Source organism: Hippocampus guttulatus, chromosome 9 (genome assembly GCF_054856545.1).
Source record: "Hippocampus guttulatus isolate MCC_2025c chromosome 9, RoL_Hgut_1.0, whole genome shotgun sequence".
Taxonomy (NCBI): Eukaryota; Metazoa; Chordata; class Actinopteri; order Syngnathiformes; family Syngnathidae; genus Hippocampus; species Hippocampus guttulatus.
This window is the reverse complement of record NC_141269.1, coordinates 3,005,392-3,024,069: the sequence shown is the minus strand read 5'-3', so window position 1 is coordinate 3,024,069 and position 18,678 is coordinate 3,005,392. Positions and strand designations below refer to the sequence as shown.

The 18,678-nt window shown below is 43.9% G+C and overlaps 1 long non-coding RNA gene across 1 annotated transcript in view; it reads right to left on the bottom strand.

The window, feature by feature from the left end:
- Positions 1 to 76: 76 nt before the first annotated feature.
- LOC147199865 (uncharacterized) overlaps positions 77 to 18,678 on the bottom strand; it is a 33,916-nt gene continuing 15,314 nt past the window's right edge. Inside the window, exons 3-5 of the long non-coding RNA XR_015101888.1 lie at positions 13,233 to 13,357; positions 974 to 1,070; positions 77 to 414 (exon numbers count right to left, since the gene is read on the bottom strand). This is a non-coding gene — a long non-coding RNA (uncharacterized LOC147199865). The remainder of the gene's footprint in view (positions 415 to 973; positions 1,071 to 13,232; positions 13,358 to 18,678) is intronic.

The following is an 18,678-nucleotide window of genomic DNA, read 5'->3' as shown; positions in this document are numbered from 1 at the left end:
TTACATGTCTCCATGTACTGATAAAAATAACATTCTCTCATTTTTTGAAAATATTTCAAACATTGTTACTTCTCAATTTACGGAAACATTGTTTTAATATTTTTACTGTACACGAAAACCACACCAATGTGAATAAAATAGAAATGAAAATAAATCCAAATGAAAAGTCTGGAAAAAAAAAACAATTCTGGGGGCTGAATTGTGAACGTTGAGGCGGCGGACGGTGATAGCGGCGCGCGTTGTACTTCAACTGCACTCTCTGAATGGCCTCCAAGGCTATCCTCCGTCAAAGAGACTGTTGCTACGAAGGACCGTTGCTATGGAGGAGGGGGGGGGCGTCCTCGCCTTCACTCAGACACGGACCACCGAAGGGGGGAGCCCCTTCTCCCTTCATTGCCAACCTGATGCTGGCGGCTTGGAAGGAAAAAAAAAAAAATCTTGAAAGTGTGGAGAAAATGGGTCAGAGTAACACAAGTGGGTGCTGTTTTTTTTTGTTTTGTTTTGTAGGATGTGTCACTATTATCGCCGCCGCCCACAGATGGCTGCAACGAGGCTGTATTTGAAGGCAGATGACATCGTACTGTCCATCAATTGCAGCGAGAAAAAAAAAAAAAGATGGATGTCGTACGCTATTTGAAATGACCCTCAAATGTCGCCTTATTTTCAGGATTTTGTTTTTAAAAGGTTGCCCTAATTTGAAATGTCCTTCAAATGCAGCCAGAAAAGTGTCAGGCGTGATGTTTTCATGTTTGTTGTTCAACTCGGTGTACTATCCAGACATTTTCCCTCCACGCCAGGCGAGCGTGTTTCATTGCAGCATAGCGATGAGCCCCTGCTAGCCGACCCAACTTTGCCTTTGTGATCAAGTGTGCAGCAGAAGCCAAACCTGCCCTGGGCGTCTTTGTCCACGCGTCCATTTGTCTCTCTGCATTTCTGCTCAGGGTTTTTTCTCTCTCTTTTTTTCTTTTCTTACCGGGTCATCACACGGTCACCACTTCCTGCTCCTTTCTTCTTCTCCACTTGTTCCCAGCCGAGGAATTTGTGGACCCTCTGCGTGACTTCGTATCACTCTTGAAGGGGGGGGGGGGGGGACAAAATAAATAATAATAAGAATAATACATAAATAAATAAGACAGAAAACCGCAAATCACAACACAAAAAAAGGAATTTACAATGGTACATTTTTAACGCTTTCATGCAGCCTGTCACCCGATCACATGATAGGCTGTCCACTGTCGTCCCTGAAAGGGTTACATTTGGTGTTTAAAATATTTTAATATGAGCTTTTTTTTCTCCTCGCTTTTCCATGAGCTGAAAAAAAAAGACATAAAAGAGGCTGACATTTTGTGCTTCAGGTATTCCTGATATATATACAGTATATGTAGATATATATTTTAAAAAGATATAATTTTGATCATTTGTAAAATATGAACATATACATTCGGTTTCTTTGTATTGAGAATTAAAGATGAATTAGAAATATATATCATCATAAATACAATTCCTACAATAATAATAATAAATATATATACATACATGTATTTATATATAATGCTTACAATACTTTTAATAATTTTTAAAAAAAATTCTTCATTGTGTGTGTGGCAGGTTACATTGTCCATTAAGGAGATCTGCCTCTCATCTACTCGGGACCTCCCACCCCCTCCTCCCTTATCCCCCCCCCCCCCGCAATAATACCAAGGGGGGGGGGTGTTTGTATTCCGGGGCCTGACAAAAGCGGCCCCACACGACAATCGGCGGAGATAATTCAGCCCCTCGCCAGGGACTTAAAGTTCACGGCGAATACACCGTCATGTGTGTTTGTGGCTGTTTCGGGGAGGGGGGGGGGGGGGGCAAATTCCCGGCATCTACAGGGAGGCTGGTTTAATTATTGTACACACGACTCGTCTCATATTACCTAATAATTGCTTTTCTCTGGCGCTGCGCGACGAGGAAATGGAGTTCGGGATCGATGGTTTTGCCACATATTTCATCACGGGGGGGGGGGGGGAAGAAAAACAAAACATCAATAAACGGCAAACATTTTCACGGTCGGCGATAGCATCGCCGGTCTTTAAAGGCTTTAAACACTATCAGAGAACAAAATGTGCCGCTCGTTCGGGGGACGCGCGCGATTGGTTTTGTCGCCGGAGAGACGCGAGGGTGTGAATTACGTGTGGCAAATGGTGGATTTTTGGATCCTTTTTACATAATAATTAGTGGAAGCCGCTCCAAAGGGGGCGCTAGAGTGCCGCCTCGTTGCTCAGTTGAATCGATTTGAATAAAAAGAAGAAAAAAAAGGAGAATTCAAAAAAAAAAATTTTAAAAAAATCAAAATAGTATATTTGGACGAGCAGATATTGACAAATAAAATAGTTTAACCCTTTCAGGGAGAGCGGTTACTAAAGTGGACAGCCCATCATTTGATCAGGTTACAGGGTGCGTGAAAGGCTTCATTTCTGACCGTTTTGCGACACGCTTCCACTTTGGAGCGCAAAAATCTTAACCCGGCGACTCGTATTAAAAGTTTGACATGCGCAGTAACTCCTCTTGGACGCAACAGATCGGGCCAAGGTGGGGGCCTTCCATTCTTAAATGCATTTCCCCACCTAAGAGCCGTCATCGCTTCCGGCTTTTAAGAGCGGATGTGCGTTGACGTTTTATCGTACTTCTGCAATTTGAAAGCAAGGTTTTGTCATGCCGGTTTTCTACGACTGCTCTCGTTTTTGACTCACTGCCCCTGCATGAGACAAGCGTGCCTGCGCGCGTCCGTGTTGGAACCTTCTTCCCCATCGCGACTGATCTCGCGTGAGGTCCAAACATTTGAAACGACAGTTTGACCAAAGGAAGACCCACCCAGTTGGAATGCCATTTTCTCATTTGCACTTGAACAAAACGCACGTCTTTCCCTAATACAAGCGCGGGGTGCGAGGGAAACGGTGTGGGACGAGGGGGCGGGGTGGGGGTGGGGGGCATACCGGACAAAAGCCAGGCCATTGGCACTGGTACTCTTTTCAAGAGACGGCGGCGCACCGCTCTCTATTAAGGGGGTGTCGCTGAAGGGGTCCGTTCCCACCGCCAAACGCTGGACAGATGGGACGGGGAGAGGCCCAGAGTACTTCTATTGTCCGCCAGAGCTGGTTTTTATTTGATTTTTTTTTTACGTATTGTAAAATTATTTCCATCCATCCATCATTCTATTAATTTCTTTAAACTTTTCTGGCCATTTTTTTTTTTTCCCTTGCGGAGGCTTTTCACGATGCTCGTCACATTTTGATGATGTGCATCGTCAACATTCGACTGCGTAGGTGGAAAAAGCGTCGAGTTGCTTATCTATCGTGGGTGTTCTTGCGTACCGTTGGGGCTCATTTGGCCAAATTCCCTCGTCGGATTTGGTTGTAGCATATGCGACCTGGAATATGCCCTAAAATGGCTGAATCGAAACCAAAATGGCGACTTCCTGTTTAATTTTGGGCATGGGTCCTTGAGACTTTCTCCATGTCCGCCCGCATTTGATGCCAATTGTGGATTGGAGTGACATGGCCTAGTTTTTCCCCCAAACTTCCCAGGCCCCATTTACATAAACCCACCTAAAAAAAAATCTTGAAACTAAAATAACTGACCTCCTGTTAAATTTCCTTGTGATGAGAGAAGTTCACCAAATTTGATGGCGATCTGTGAAACTGTGCGGGGGTAGTTTTTCCAAATTTTTAATTTTCATGAAATCCGACATAAAATGCCTACTTCAAATCAAAATGGCTGACTTCCTGTTCAGTTTTGGGCACGGGTCTTTGAGATTTTTTGTCTATCCTGTTACGATCGACGTGTCCACCAAATTCGGTGTTTGTCGGTGAAACTGGTGGCGGGTGCCATTTTTCATGGAATTTTACTCAGAATTTACCGGTCCGGTTTGATCCAAAATGGCCAACTTCCTGTTTAGTTTTGATCACAGCTGTTTTTGTTGTTATGATAAACATGGCTGCCAAATTTAATGCTGATTGGTGAAACTGGATCCCCGCGGCTAATTTTTCCAAACTTTTCAAGGCCTCTGAAATGACTGATTTGAACAAAAACCAGGTGCCAAGTGAAAACATGGTGCTACGCGTCAATGACACCCCGCGGGGGGAGTTGCTGCGATGATTCCACCACTGCCCCAAGTCGTACCGTGACATTCAATGCAAATGAAATGATCTGATGTCAACGACGTGGAAAAGTCGCGGGAGGAAAAAAACGCCATCTTGATGCATAATTAGGTGACAAAATATCCCGACAACACACACATGGACGGGAAAAGTGGTGAAATTAGACCAACGCCCCCAACGCGTCAGTGCTTTTTAGCATATTTGTTGCACATTTTAAGGAAATGTGGGTCACGGCCGCGCTCCGCGTAAAATGTTTGCATGAATTGCCGATTAGCAGCTTTTGGAGCTGGTCCCTAAAGACGCTGCTTCATTTTATTCAGTCTGCTTGGATTTTTGTTGATTTCACACACAGCCTGGTGAGGTAAAACAAAAATGAAATGAAAACTGCTCATCTTGAAGCCGGTCGAATGATGTCACGGAGACGAAGCCGGCATGGATTTGCAGAGCGTTATTGTCACCAAGTGGCCTTTTATATCTCATGCTGGTTGCAGTCTACCGACACCAGCGGCCAAGTCGGGCAACGTATTCACGGGAGTAAAAAAAACGAATCTGACAATTTGTTTTATTGCCGCCTGAGATGACGTCTCACAAGATTTGCTGCCGCAAATATGCCAGGAAAATACGACATAAATCACTTCAACATAGTTCCTTGGCATCTAAATACCACAAGATGGCGCCCCCACCCCAAAGAAAAAAACTAGAAAAAGATGCGCAAATAAGTAAATCCTGAATATGTGAGGGAACACTACCAAGTCGAGAATACGACCCGCCTGTAATAAATAATCCTCGATGGAGGTTGTGACACAGCAATGAACTTGTCATCATCACGCGTGGCGGATGGATGAGCGGCAACGAGCGTCCTGCCTTCGTGTGCCCCCCCCGCCTCCCTTAATGGCGGCCATCTTCCCTGGACCGGCTCCATTAATTCAGGATGGAGGAGGGTGACATTGTGTCCGTAATGGCCGCTTTTATGTCCGACAATAAAAGGTTCAATGCGACCCCCCCCCCTTTTTTTTTAAAGGGACGCTGTTTTCAGTCAAAGTCACACAACCTCCCAAAGAGCCAACATGTGATTCATCGCACAGGCATACACATATTTGTATAAAAGCTAATAACCAAGCGTCTTCTCTCTTGCGATTATACGTCGTAGAATCGTTGTCCTAATCCGGCACGTTGGCGCAAATTCAGAGATCAAAACGTCATTCAAACCCTTTTTTTTTTTTTGTGGGTGTGAGTGCTGTACCTTTTCATCGGTTAACCAGCAATTTCCTTTCCTTTCCCTATTTTGGCCCGGCAAGACCAACTCATGCAATTTCAATTTGCCCGCTGTCTGGCGAGCGCCGCGCGCGGCTTCAATAACGGCAACCTGGCCACCGGGACGTCATTAGGATGCACCTCCGTCACGCGAGCCGAGCGCCACCGGAGAGACGGCCCGCAGAGGTACCCATCAATTCCGGTGCAGAAGGAACGATTCGACTTTGGCGGCAGCCGTCGTCGGTCCGATGTCGGGTTGAGGCGTGGCGGGAGGCTGAGGGCGGAGATTAGGCATTGTGGAAAGGACGCTTATCGCGCGCTCATCTATTTGGGAATCCCGAGAGATTCGAATTGAAGTCGGCGTGCGCATTATGAAGGGGGGGTGGTTGCGCACACGCACAGTGACTACATACAAAGACACAAGAGGGACACGGAGGCCTTCATATTAAAATGAACAGAAAAAAAGGCGCGCACACACATAAGGCCACAGAGCCAGGGTGCCGGAGTCTATCCCAGCCGTCTTCGGGCAGTAGGCGGGGGGACACCCTGAACCGGTCGCCTGCCAATCGCAGGGCACACAGAGGCAAACAACCATCCGCGCTCACACTCACACCTCGGGACAATTTGGAGTGTTCAATCAGCCTAACACGCATGCTTTTGGAATGTGGGAGGAAACCGGAGTACCCGGAGAAAAGCCACGCAGGCCCGGGGAGAACATGCAAACTCCACACAGGGAGGCCGGCAATTCAAATGTGGTGGGTGAAGAAATGACAGCAAGCGTGAACGCTGAGCTCATCTCAACGCCGACTGGCGATTTCTAGATAAGTCGAGCGTCTTAGTGAGGAACGTGACTTCCCGTCATGTCGCCGCCTCCTTTCTCTCTGTTAGCCAATCAGTTCCTGTCGCCGCTTCAACACAACGAGACTGCAAAATTGATATTTGGGCTTGTCTCATAACAATGAAACTCTTATCAACTCTTTCACGGGTAATATTCAGATTTTTGTCTTCACTTATATTCTCATGAATTTTTTTTTCTGCATATTATGATTTTTTTTTTTTTTTTTTTTTTTTTGGGAGAGAGATGGGGGGGGGGGGGGTATTTCGCCGTCATGACAAATGCGAGATATTGTGGCCACAATTGTCGGAACTGGAGTGGAATTCCGTTCCGTTTGTCCCCCTGCATTCATTGAAAGCTCTGAAAATTCAGAATTTTCCAGAATGCATCATTTGAGCCTTTGCGAGTTGTTCGCGCCCGACGTGCTGCATTTTTTGGTGCGACGCTTTAACTGCGTGTTTCAATGCGGAAGAATCACAGAGTAAGGTAGCCAGCACAATCTTTCCAAAAAGAAAAGAAATAATTAGCAGCCAAGACGAGGGCTCCGTTCGACAGCTCTACGAGGCTAATTCAGGACCCCCTGCAGGCGGAGCGCTTTGGATTTAGGGGGCCAATGAGAGCAAAATAAATCATACAGTCGCGTAAACAAAGCCTGCTGCGCAGCATCAGAATTCACTTGGAAAAAAAATTGGATTTTCTTTGGAATAAACTTCACAGACGGCGCTAAAAAAAATTTCATTGCATCATTTACATTGTATTTTCTTATTGTCTTATTGTCTGTACAGTGTCCTTGGGTGGCATGAAAGGCGCTTTTAAATAAAATGCATTATTATTATTATTATTATTATCATACAGGGGATATAAAAAGTCTACACACCCTTGTATAAATGGGTTTTTTTTTTCGGAAGTATTTTTTTGGACTAGTGCGATTTCTCGTCTGAAAAATACAGCACAAGGTTTGATGATGTTGCCTTCTGAAGTCCAGCTGCCCCAAAAATAAAACAACAAAGGCAAGTAAAATAGTTGCCTAAAAGAAAATGTGCAGTCAGTTTGTTTTTACTTTTTTTTCAGTTACTTTTGATTTTTTGTTCAGTTTTATTTATTTATTGAAATTCTTCATAATAATTTTGTTTTTATTAGTTTTAGTATTACTTTAGTTATATATTTTTTAAATGGAGTATTTGTCGAGTGCAAGGTAAAAAACGGTCACAAAGTATTGTGTAAAGCTCTTGTATGATATAAATTGACAAAGACAAAAATGAAGGACATTTTCATTGTATTTATATTTTGTTTTATAAAAGTAAAATGAGCTTTTAGTCTTTTTTTTCTTGAGTTTTTATTCTGTTAAGAAAACTATTTTTTCCCCCGTTTTTTTGTTTCGGCCATTTCAATATTTTTTTTGTTCACTTCAATAACCTTGATGTGAAATAAAATGTCATGCAGTATGCATAAAACATTTTTGGAGAAAGTCGCTTACGTCTTTTTCCAAAAGCGAAACAAACAAAAATGCGAGCTAACTAAATACCGAAGTAACTAGCGAGCAAAGTCTTTGAACTAGCGGTGGGGTTTTTTTTTGGCCTTGAGCTTTTTGCACCCCAAAATCATCTTTTTATGGGCAACAAGACGGGGCGATGCAATCTTACCGTATGAAAGAAAAGGGGCGCAACGAACAATCTGTCATTGTTTGGCCGTGCCGCTAGATTGCTTGTCTACGTTTTATGCACGGCCATAAAACAAAAGACGTGCGCGGTGTGGGGAAGCGCGCGCCTTCTATTGTCAATATACCGCTCGGCATCACGATCAATAAAAAGCGGGTTCCGATTGAACGAGTGTCCCGAGAACCTCCCGCGCTGGCAGCGTCGTCCCTCATTACGCTCGGCCTCTCCGGCGTGCAAATGTCACATTCCCCGCAAGGTCTTAATTAGCATCCTCAATCACGAGCACGCAACGCTTTGGGCATTTAATTGCGGCACCGAGTCGCTTAAACGATACATTGGAAGTAGCTGCGCGGGGGTGACGGGATTGTGCCAGACTGTGAAACGCGGTGGTGGGCAAAATGTGGCCGGCGGTGTTTCAAGACATTTATTTACACACCGTCATATTTGTTGAGCTCATTTTTTTCCCCCCAAAAAATATTTCGTCGTAAAATTACGGCTGACCAATTACGCCGCAATTGCTCGGTAGAAATTTGTGAAGATTGTCGTCGCGAACGCCGAACTCATTCAATGTCAAAATGTAAAAATACGTTTGCAAAAACCCTACCATTTAGCGCCAAGACGTAAAAAGACATTTTTGGTGGGGGGGGTTTTTTTCTTAAAAAAAAAAACAAAAATAAATAAAATAATAAAGGGCTTCGCGCAACTCCTCGGTAACAAGGCGGTGGGGGAATGTGTGATGTGCGAAAGCAGTGTGGTGGTGAGAATATGGATACAATTATTCTCGTGTCTTTAGTACTTTTTCGAACATTGGTTTTTTTTTTCCCGCCCTGCACGCATTCTCCTTCGTACGCTCTTGTACTGACCGTCATAAGTTGTACCTAATGATCCGTCCAGTGAGTGCAGATGATGGACAGCGGCGGCCGCGTCCTGTCATCAGTCAGCCCGTTTTGCGACTTTAATCACAGTCGGCCATTCACTCGTACACTTCGCCAAATCGGAGGCCTGAAATATTGCCGTTTTTTTTGAGGCAGGAATTCATTCCGTTGGAGTCATTTGTTGCATTCCGGGGACGTCGGCTGACTATAAATGTCACATTTGCAGGGATTGACGTGTGCTATACGCTAATTTAGATGCTTTTATGCTGCACTTTACATATTAGACACCAGTAAAAAAATTTCCCTCCTTTTACAAGCAGCTGAAGATAACGGCGGCGAGGGAGGAGAGAAACAAATCACTTCCATTTGGAAAAAACAACCCAACGAGACGCATTTAGACGAGGACGGAATGATAACAGTGGTTGCTTTTAAGACAAGTGAGCGAGTGAGTGAGTGGGTGGGCTGACGACAGGCAGATGGGCTTTATTGTTTCATGATTTGATTTCCAATCATTTGGAGGTATCGCATATTCCACGGCGGACGAGCTCTTGAGCATGTTTAACAGTGTGGGGTAGTTGGTGGGGGGGGGGGGGGGGATAATGACAGCCAACTTTATGTGGTGTGAAATTAAATGTAACTAATATCTGAGTGTATAGACATAAAAGTGAGTCACTGCCGATTCGTGACTCAAAATTTGCAAAACGCACCCACGAGATGCCTTGACTTGTTTCTTTTGAATGATCCCGTGGTCACACTCAAAACACACACACACACACGCGCACACACACACACACGCGCGCAAAATTCTGATCTCAAATCATCTTTCCCTATTGAAATGAGTGGAAATGCTTTCAATATGTTCTGGCGGCAAATGTTTTTCAATACAGTAATAAAACGGCACTCTTCAGTATTAGGTTTTATGAAAACATAGAGTCACAACAAATTTATGTAGAAAGATGATGCATCATGAGAATCCAAAGGGCATCCTGCAGCTCGCTCGGGTGTGCGCACCGTGCTACCAGGGGGCAGGATAATGTAGATTTACGACACACAGATTCAGTGATGAAACGCAGTATAAGGGTGTCTCACCTAAGATGCAATAACATTTGTGGTTTTCACAGAGGATAAAGAATACATGCCTGTATTTTTAAAAGTTTGTTTTGAAATTTTGACTTTGCCCGACTTTTCAACATATGCAATATTTTAAGAGTCAGAGGGCAACCATAACACACTTTTCTTGTTGGTGCTGGGTCCCAAACCTCTACGAATAACCGGGCTTCATTGTAGATGCTATGTATCACCAGCCCCTTGACTTTCTTTTTGATTCTTATTTTATACTTTGTGAAAGAGCATATATACCATGTGGGGGGATTATGCCGGGGGCCCTTTAGATATTTGTTGTTCCCCCTGCTGTTCTGAGAGTCCTCGTTAGTTAGTACGGAAGAAAAGTAATTAGATGGCTGCCTGTGAAGTGTAGCAAAGCGGCCCCGGCGGCAACTCTCATCCCCATTTCTTCACCCCCCCCCCCCCCCCCCCCCGCCCCCCTTACTCTCTCTCCGCTTTTCCAAATAGTTGACGAATGAGTGGAGGATGAATGCGGCTCGGATCTATGCACAGGCAGTGTGCAACCGACATACTGTATACGGTACGGCCTTTTCAATTCAAAGAACAAATAAAACTTGGGATGAACTATTTGAAATGCCTTCAAGACAAGGAAATCATCGAGTCTAATCATAATTAATAGATGAACGGGTCCCTCGCGCCACCTCTTTTAAAGGCAAAACCTCAAGGAACCGCAAAGATCAGAAAAACTGAAAGAGAAGAAAAACAAAAACAAAAAACAAAAAATATTTGCAATTGTTAAAACTGTCGCCGAACATCTGGCGAACATCTTTACAACTATGACCTTAAACAATCGGTAACGGAAAAAATAAAAATCAACATCCGCGATAGTCTTTTTCTTCTATAAAATATCAACAATGAAAATGTGCTTTTGATAGAAAATGTATTTACAATGACTCACCACCGTAACAATTTTAGTTTTGAGAAACTTTACAAACTAATTGCACGCTATTTAGTAGTAGTCGTAGTATTTGGTAGCGTGTGTGTGTGGATGCGTGCCATGCATGTGGTGTGCCTGTATGTGTGTGTGTATACGTGCATGACCTCATCGCTTCTACTTCAAAATTTAAATAGTCTCAGTCATCTCGCTTTTGCGACAGTCTTTGTTAACACGAGAAACACTTTGATCACTCGCAAGCTGCTTGTAACGGTCGCATTTCCGACAGTCCACCAGGTTTTAGGAGCTTACACATTTTTACAACACACGGTGAGATCCAATGCTGCCATCTGCTCGCCATAGTCAATGTTTTTTCTTTTTGGGGGGGGGGGGGGCGGGGGGGGGGTGTTTTTTAACTTTTCCTGCTAAATGAACAAATAAGAATTGGCCAAGACTTTATTTTAAAAAAACAACAAAAAAAAACAGCTGACGGCAATTGACATCGGCGGCGTTCCTAGTTTGAAGGCATTTCTTGTCAACGATGCTAAAAGAGGTAACTCGGTGCTACAAACCAAAATGGACAATTTCCTGTTTAATTTTGGGCATGGACAGCCTGAGACTTTTTGTGGGTATTGTTATGAGGAACATATCCACCAAATTTGATGTCGCTCGGTGAACATATGAATGGGGGATACTTTTTCCAAACTTTAGAAGCCGTTTTCCTGAAATCCACCCCCAAAACGTCTTCTTCAAACTAAAACGGGCAACTTCCTGTTCAATTTATGTCCAAAACAGCATAACATTTTTGGAGCGGCATGAAGGCAGGATGTCACTTCCTGTTCCGTCACCTTTCAAGGTGAGCAGATTCCATCAATAAGGCACTAACTGTTAACTTTGAGAGGGAAAACTTTTGCACATCCTCCTGAAACTCTTTTGCGTTCATTTAACCTCAGGCCTCTTAATCCTCAATCTCTGATGATGTCATCCTAAAGCGAATCAAACATCACTCTCCGGGGGTCCCGTCTTCACTTTGGCATACGACCGCGGGGAGGCGCCGTCTTTGTTTTCCCGAACACCTTGACATAAAAGCGCCATTCATCCCAATCTCTGCAGCTAATGACTGCTTTTCCAAAAGAGAGGAAAAGCCTCCCCATCCATCACCAGACACCTCTTCGACACTACCGTGGCATCATTAGGACACTTTTTTTTCAAAGTTTGTTGACTTACCCTTGTCAACGAGTTGGCGACATTGACACCTGGCTATTTTATTAGTTTTTTTGCTCAAAGGTCTACTTTGTACCGGTGGATAATATTCCACTCCAGTCCTGTAGGTGGCAGTAACCCGGTCAGTGAGATGTTTTCCGCAAGCTGATCGCATGTAGCATTAGCTCAAAGTGGTTGCTATCACGTGTTGCCCTTCATGGTTTTCTTGTTATACGCTTGCAGATAGCAGTAGCATTAGCACCAGTGGCTAACTTTCCACTCCTGTCCTGTAGGTGTCAGTATAGCGGTCGGTTAGACGCTTTGCCCTTTGTATCTTTCTTATTTTACGCTAGCAGATACCATGTTGTTGGTTACACATATTTTCCTTCATCGCTAATTTTGTTATCGCTTCTCGCGGTTGGTTTTAGAACTGCCATTCGGTGCACTTAAGTAATGAGAATTAATCTTACAACAACAAACACAAAAATTGGGTTCTGACTATGTAGGGAAAAACAACACACGGTCAAGAATGTTCCACTCTGGCGCTGTCGGGGGGGGCCATTACAAAAAGGAACAGGAGGAGAACTACCACAATGGCTTGCTCGTCAGTAAATTTTGTATTTATTTATTTTTTATTATTTTTAAATTAAGTTTACATGGAAACACATGAAAATTAGCTGTCCTCCTCCTACGGCACTGCTGTGTATGTGTATTTGGATAGGCAATTCTACAATTGATCCGAGCACGACTCCAAAGACCACTCAGTGGCGGTTCTGTGAATGTCAAGATGAGGGAAGCATCAATCTCGCGCGAGGAAGACGACAAGTGCGTGGGAGGAGCAGCTTGGAGATGAAGATATCCATGTGTGAGTTTTTCCATAAGGGCCATCGCGATTACAGGCCTCACATTTCAAGTGCCATGCGACATCCAAGTCATCTGATTGGATTTATATATGCTACATCAAAAGCTGCCACTCGAGCAAACATTTCATCTTGCCGCTGGCTCTAGGGGGGATTGCAGTGGGGGAGAAGTTCATCTATAGAGTTCTAACAACATTGATGTTCACTCTGAACCTGAAGCACTAATAAAATATGTCCTTCCTAATAGGATGCTAACACGCTAACTATTGCTATCCTAACAAAGAGCAATAGAGCAACCTGGTGACTGACCACACAGACCTTTCACGCACATATGTTCAAACACATATGTTCATATGTTGTGGGGGTTTTTTTGGGGTGGGGGTGGATTAATAAACAGCCAGCTCACCTCTGCTGCTTCATTACATCTTGATTGGAGCATCAGAGGCCTAATTAAGAAGCTCCCATTCTGAACACGCCACCGACCGGGCAGGAACGGTACCCCCCCAGGGGGGGGGGGGGGGGTCGAATGCACTGCAAAGGAGGAGGAGCAAGAGGAGCACACTGATTAATGTGGAACATAAAACGGAATTTGTCTCATCAAAGCTCCAACGCGGAGTAAAAAGGACATTCTGAGGCGACAAACTTGGAACGTGTTAACCGTTGGTACGCTAACCGATAGCAAGATGGCGACACGAATACATCAAGGAGGATCAAAAAGGATTTTACGTCAGAAGAGAACTCATAAAATGCTCGTCAGACCTTTGAATAAACACGTATAACATGTTAATATGCAAATGGTTGTTACGCTAATATGTACCGTTGCAAGAAAGCGACGCGAGCGCAACACGCATTGAGGCAGCTTGAGAGGGATTTTACATAATGCATGAAACCAGATCCTATTCAAGAAAGAAAATTGATAAAATGGTGCTTTGCTATGCTAACGTGCATCGCTAAGGGTTTTCCATCTTGCAGTGAGGTTGGGTACGATTTCAAATGTATGCTAACATATAGCAAGATAGGAACCTGAGTACAGAAAGCGCTATGGCCGAGAAAGATTTGACAATATATCTTGACAATAAAGATTTGACAATATATTCATGTATTGGGCACAATATCACAAGAGAAATGATCACATTCTTCAGATACAAGCTGAAGTCGTTTTGTGGCCAGGCTTGTAACTTCGAACGCTCATGTTTCAAATCATCAGTCCCCATTGAAATGAATGCAAATGCTACAAATCCATTCCAGCCCCCAAAACTCCAAAACATGTGGACGAGTGAAAGAGTTAATGTATCGCGATTTAACGCTTCTAATACTGCTCCTTCTGGTGTACCCACCTCGGCCACCAGGGGGTAGTATAATACAGTCACACAAACAATTGAAGAAAACAATCGCCTGTCTGTATTCACATTCTCGCTGACTCAAAATGCAGAGGAAAAAGAATACAGTATATGCCGTCTGTCTACATGTGTTGCTTCAAGTATCCTCTGCTTAAACAGCTCTGAAACTGCCATATAAGATGCTAATCGTTAGCATGTAAATGACATTTTCCATTGTATGTTGCCTTTCCCTTTGGCAGCCGTTTGGTTTCAAACACACAGCGTGTAATTCTTTTTGCTCTGTGTTTAGTAAACTTCAACCGGGGGACACGATAAACAGCAGCTTTTTAAAAAAGAATTTCGTCAAAGCGCTGCTGATTGAGACGCCAGTTGAGATGAGCTCACTTCCACTGTACAGTCCTCTGAAGTTTGCGCTCGCAAATTTCCAGCTGAATTACGGCCTGTGTTTTGAACGAACTCGTAGATCAAGACACCTTTTTGTATACTGTTTTTGGGGGGGGGGGGGGGGAGGGTTATAGGCAAGAAGGGCGCCTTTCAAATACAAACAGGAAATGTGTGTACTGCTGCCGCCCCCTCGTCTTCTCCATCTCCGCATGATGAGATGATTCATCACGGCAGACAGTTTCCTGAGAGCCAGATGAGATGAGAGTGGGGACGCTGTCATTTTTCAATCTCCCGAAGAAACACACAGAGATAGTGACATCGAAAGAGGGAGAGAGAAAGGGCTGAGAAGCCCGCCCCGCCGCCGGAGGCCGATAGAACACAAACGCATGACGGCCGAACCCCCACAGGTGACATTTGTCCGGCACTTGTAATTAAAGGGGAGGTGGGGGCATGCTCCCCTGCCTGGGAGAGGACCTCCCCTCACATTAGGCACACTTGAGGAATGATTGACGGCACTTGGATGGCTCTTTAGTTGCTTCGAAGCCCCCCCCCCCCCCACCCACCCCCCCCCACCCACCCCCCGAACCAATTGACTGAATGCAATATAATGTGCTCCAATTAATGTAACATCATTGAGTAGAATTGAATAGAGTAACATATTTCGTCTTTTTAAAGAAATGTTACTACACTGGACAGTTAGTCAAAAGCTGTTTTCTGCATGCATGAGGCTTGATGTAAAATTCAGAAGCACTGCAGTGCACACGACGAGTGTGTCATCAGCCACTGTCAGTAAAAAGTCATTAAAACCAAAATGGCTGACCAGACGTCCAGAAGAATACACTGTCGTGTCTGACGCGCAAATGTGACATTAAGACTGATTAAAACAGCTTTTGAACAGCTGCTGACTGTAGTGACTGATCACCGATGAGTGACAGCCGTCGTTCGGCCAAGTTATGGTTTCCTGTTTACAACGCGCGACTTACACTTAACGTGACAGTTGATCCAGACACACATTCAACGTACTACGCCCAACATAACACATTTAAACAAGGATTAATAACTCTTATCGCGGAACAAGTTCAGCATTGCACGGCGCAATGCATCCTGGGAATCGGACACGAATACAAAAAGTACAAAATTGTGTAGAAACAACAGCAATTTCTAGTCTTCCCATGAACCGTTGGCAGTTCGTTTGAAGCACATTAAGTCACCCATCACTGGTATTATTAATTTTTTGAAACCGTAGTCTGTTCAACATTGTGCTCGTTCGTAAAGACCTTCACACAAGCTTTGCGCTTGTTTGTAGCCTTACATGTCAACAAAAAGCTACAGACGTGGTGCCTTTACCGATTTGGAGCATTTATTCACCTTTAGTTGTGAATACCGCACAGTACGTTTTCCGGCACTTTTGAAAATGACCAAATGAACTATCCGCAAGGCCGGGAGGAGCTCGCAAAGGCTTTTTTGTTGTTGTTTTGTACTTCAGCAGATAATTTCAAATGAAGCCGGTGACAGGATTGTGGAAGGTGCCCTCTGGTGTGCCCCCCCCCCCCCCCCCGCTCTCCTCAGCTGCATTCAATTCCCCCCGTGCTGCACCGACTTTGAGAGGATTCTGAGTTGGGCCGCATTTCGCTGAACCCCAAAAAGTCCCAATAATGACTTTGCTCATTTGCAGCCAAACAGATAAGACGTCCTTTTCGCGACAGTCGCTAATGTAGCTGCGAGCAGCCAAAGTGGTTTAAAGCCCATTTCACACTCGGCTTCAAAAGGAAAGTAATGGGCCCGGAACAGCACCGACATCACACATGTGGAACTTTGGAGAACAACCCCACCAAAAAAAAAAAAAAATCTGTGACTGGCACTTGACTGAACTTCCAAGAATGTATTGGACTACCTATCATTAAAAGTGGGAAGAGTGAGGTGCTTTAATGCGAACTCTTTCCATTGGCTATTCTGATTTTTCTTCATGCAATCTCCCAACTTTTTTTTTCTCCCAACACTATTTTCTCTCCACATTTTGACTTGACTAAGGCCCCCCCTTGATTTTCATCCACATGAGACGTAACAGTCCTCGTGCCGCATAGCCGTAGTCTTGCTATGTTTCGATGCGTCCTAGCTTGTTTCTCTCTTGACAGAATCGGCTTCAGAGTTGCAAAAAAAAAAAAAAAAAAGAGAGGCCCCAAAAAAAAAAATCCTCATAGGCGAGATCAGGGAAATTTTCCACGGTCCACACGACGCGGCCCCAGACACTTGTAGCGTACGTCACGGCCATTAGCAAGGTGAAAAAGCCCAAAATGTTTGATTTCGGGAAGTTCTAAATTTCCAATTAAATTGCAGATTTACAGTAAATTGCAGTGTTTTTTTAAAAAATGGTTTTAATAAGTGGTTGCACCACTCAGCTCACCCACTAACTTCTATATATACATACATGCGTTCTGACAGGAAAAAGAAGCAGCCGGAATGGAAGTGCCTTTCCATTCAATTAGAGCTTCCCGGTTTCCCACGCGGCTGCCACAGCTGTCAGCGTGACTGCGGCTCAAACTGGCGCCCATGCAGGCACTTTGCCCAATTTATTCCACACAGACTTTCAAAAACAATTTGAACTTGTTTACACATTTGCACAATACATATTTGACATTTTCACACTCGCTTTAGCAGGACCTGTGGAAGCTTTTGAAATGGATTTGTTCAAAGCCATAAAAACAGTAATGATGGATTTATCGTTTTTTAATTTGATTTATTTTAAACATCGTTGGTGAGAAAATTATCCAACTACTTTTGTCTTTTACATCGTAGAAGAAAATCATTTACACTTTTTTTAAATGCATTTTTCAAGAAAATTTGCAACTTAATTATCAAAACACTAAAGACGATTTCCACGCCCATCGCCAGTCCTGCACGACACAACTCTGTGTGGAGACAGGTTCGACCTGATGTTGGTCGTTTTGCAGGCGAGTGCAGGACAGCGGGTCTGCAAGAGGTCTGCGCCGCTGTGGGAATGTTTGCAAAAGACCCACATCATGGCCAATGAAAGTGGCTCCTTTTATTCCCTTTAAATGCAGTGCACTCAAAAGCCCCAATTCTTTATGGTCGATTTTTCTTTTGAATTGTAATATTTATTTCTATGGCTTTTTTTCCCCTTGTAACATTCCAATTTAAATTTCACAATATTCAGACCAATTTTTTTGTAAAAGTTTGAACGTTTTTCCTAGACATAAAATATCTTGATCCTAACTATATGACTACTCAATGAAGATTTAATTTTTTTCTCTTTTACTTGCACACGGCAACTTTTTTTTCTCAGATCATAACTTTCGCTTACATCTGCGATCGTTTTCAAATCACACTCCAATTTGATTCTCTCACATTGGCTGGGGATATTCAGGTATTTTTCAGGATAACACGAGCGCAGCTACCGAATGTGTTTAATTGCATTATATAAACGTCAGATCCAATCGGTAGTCGTGTCCCTGGTGGAAAAACATGAGCCTACACTCTAATACTGCTCCACTAATGACAAAACCTCCTTTATCAGCGACGTCGGCACCCGTGCCAATAATCCCACCGACTGCCCCAGCTGAGACGGAAAAGAGATAAACGCGATCGGACAGGTCGGCCGAGCTTCGTCGCTGTTAAACCCCCCGACAGACTCGTCAGTGAGTGGCAGGCCGATCCAATTAACGGCACCCGGCACACGGCAAGGAATTCCTGTTTGTCAAAATAAATAAATAAAATAAAAACCTAATTGATCCACAGGTTGAAATATTGAGCTGATGAGGAACTCTTTAGCCCTCTAATGACTCGACTTAATGATGCATCATGGGAGGATTGCTGTGATTAGTTGTGACAGCAACGCATAGCGGCTGCTCTTGTTATGCTAAACACTGTTGTGTACATACATACAGTCGCTGGAGTTTTCACCTCAGGTTTCGCAAGACAGTAAAAGATGCCCACTGGTATGAGGAGACATCAGGGCACAATAAGGACTACTAATTGTTTTGGATGATTACCACTACACACCGTTTCGGACAAAGTGATGTCATCCAATCAGTTTCATCAAACGTTTGCAATCAAATTAAGTTGACTCTTTGAGTGCCTTGTATTTGGAAAAGCGCAACACAAGCCTAG